The 2,500-nt window shown below is 48.0% G+C and overlaps 1 non-coding gene across 1 annotated transcript; it reads right to left on the bottom strand.

Moving 5' to 3' along the window:
• Positions 1-376: 376 nt before the first annotated feature.
• LOC113507265 lies at positions 377-2,280 on the bottom strand. The gene has a single exon (XR_003401835.1). It is a non-coding gene; the product is annotated as a small subunit ribosomal RNA (ribosomal RNA).
• Between the last annotated feature and the right edge of the window lie 220 nt (positions 2,281-2,500).

The following is a 2,500-nucleotide window of genomic DNA, read 5'->3' as shown; positions in this document are numbered from 1 at the left end:
TTTTTTTTTTTTAATATATCTAAAAAAAAAAAAAAAAAAACATTTACCCCCGTCGCGGAACACCGCGTAATCTGCAACGAGAGAGAGTGAACGTTAACGAACGCGTATCCACCTAAAGCTTATATGTTTCTCACGGTTTGCGGATTTTATGTTAAACCGTATCGTAACGAAGCATAAAACTCTCGATTGTACGCGACGCGAGACGAACGACCGGCGCGCCCGGACAGTTAAGCCATGGAACGCCTGTCGGTTCGGTCTCTTTTTAAAAGTTCATCGATACGATTGGATAAAAGTGTCGACGAACGTTTTAAGTATTTGGAGAACATTAATGTGACATCGTTTCGCGTACGCAGTGCACGTTAAAACGGTACATCGTTAATGATCCTTCCGCAGGTTCCCCTACGGAAACCTTGTTACGACTTTTACTTCCTCTAAATGATCAAGTTTGGTCAACTTCCCAGCAACGCCGACGGCCGTGAAGCCACCGCGTGTCGGTCCGAAGACCTCACTAAATCATTCAATCGGTAGTAGCGACGGGCGGTGTGTACAAAGGGCAGGGACGTAATCAACGCGAGCTTATGACTCGCGCTTACTAGGAATTCCTCGTTTATGGGGGATAATTGCAAACCCCAATCCCCAGCACGAAGGAGTTTCAGCGGGTTGCCCGGGCCTCTAGGCCAGGGAGAACATGCTGATTCCTTCAGTGTAGCGCGCGTGCGGCCCAGGACATCTAAGGGCATCACAGACCTGTTATTGCTCAATCTCGTGCGGCTCGAAGCCGCCGGTCCCTCTAAGAAGAATTTTAATACGTCGCCAGTGAGTTGCGTGACGCGTAGCCACGCACACCTAAATGACGACGCCTATTTAGCAGGCTAGAGTCTCGTTCGTTACCGGAATTAACCAGACAAATCGCTCCACCAACTAAGAACGGCCATGCACCACCACCCACCGAATCAAGAAAGAGCTGTTAATCTGTCAATCCTTCCGGTGTCCGGGCCTGGTGAGATTTCCCGTGTTGAGTCAAATTAAGCCGCAGGCTCCACTCCTGGTGGTGCCCTTCCGTCAATTCCTTTAAGTTTCAGCTTTGCAACCATACTCCCCCCGGAGTCCAAAATCTTTGGTTTCCCGGAAGCTGCCCGCCGAGCCATTGTAGTAACGTCGGCGGATCGCTAGATGACATATTTACGGTTAGAACTAGGGCGGTATCTAATCGCCTTCGAACCTCTAACTTTCGTTCTTGATTGATGAAAACACCTTTGGCAAATGCTTTCGCTGATGTTCGTCTTGCGACGATCCAAGAATTTCACCTCTAACGTCGCAATACGAATGCCCCCAGTTATCCCTATTAATCATTACCTCGGAGTTCTGAAAACCAACAAAATAGAACCGAGATCATATTCTATTATTCCATGCACGAAATATTCAAGCAGCATTTTGAGCCCGCTTTGAGCACTCTAATTTGTTCAAAGTAAAATTGTCGGCCCACCTCGACACTCACCGAAGAGCACCGCGATAGGATTTTGATATTGAACCGGCGTATTACCGCCGGCTCACCGACGATATGCTCCGCAGACGTGTCAGTATCACCGCGGATGCGGTGCACCGACAGCGCGGCGCACAAATGCAACTACGAGCTTTTTAACCGCAACAATTTTAGTATACGCTATTGGAGCTGGAATTACCGCGGCTGCTGGCACCAGACTTGCCCTCCAATTGTTCCTCGTTAAAATATTTAAAGTGTACTCATTCCGATTACGAGGCCTCGTAAGAGTCCCGTATCGTTATTTTTCGTCACTACCTCCCCGTGCCGGGAGTGGGTAATTTGCGCGCCTGCTGCCTTCCTTGGATGTGGTAGCCGTTTCTCAGGCTCCCTCTCCGGAATCGAACCCTGATTCCCCGTTACCCGTGACAACCATGGTAGTCGCAGAAACTACCATCGAAAGTTGATAAGGCAGACATTTGAAAGATGCGTCGCCGGTACTGGACCATGCGATCGGCAAAAGTTATCCAGATTCATCAAAATTAACGACTTCAGACACATGGCCATCCGTCGATTGGTTTTGATCTAATAAAAGCACTCATCCCATCACTGGTCAGAGTTCTGATTGCATGTATTAGCTCTAGAATTACCACAGTTATCCAAGTAACTGAGTAAGATCTAAGGAACCAAAACTGATATATTGAGCCATTCGCGGTATCGCCTTAATACGGCTTGCACTGAGACATGCATGGCTTAATCTTTGAGACAAGCATATAACTACTGGCAGGATCAACCAGGGAGCTTCATTCATATGAAAGACGTTCTCGTTCGTTTCGATTTTCGATTGCGGTGGTACACACGTATACCGTCCTCTCTCTATATCGATACTTACGAGAAATCCTCATTCCCGCGCGTCGACGGATTAACGCAGACGCTTGTACGGGCGAGCTCGTATAATAATTGAGACGAATATTGTTTTCGACGACGACGACGACGACTACGACGACGCCTATAAGGGTA

Source organism: Trichoplusia ni, unplaced genomic scaffold (genome assembly GCF_003590095.1).
Source record: "Trichoplusia ni isolate ovarian cell line Hi5 unplaced genomic scaffold, tn1 tig00001250, whole genome shotgun sequence".
Lineage (NCBI taxonomy): Eukaryota > Metazoa > Arthropoda > Insecta > Lepidoptera > Noctuidae > Trichoplusia > Trichoplusia ni.
Note: the sequence above shows the minus strand (reverse complement) of the source record. Positions and strands in the feature narration are given on the sequence as shown.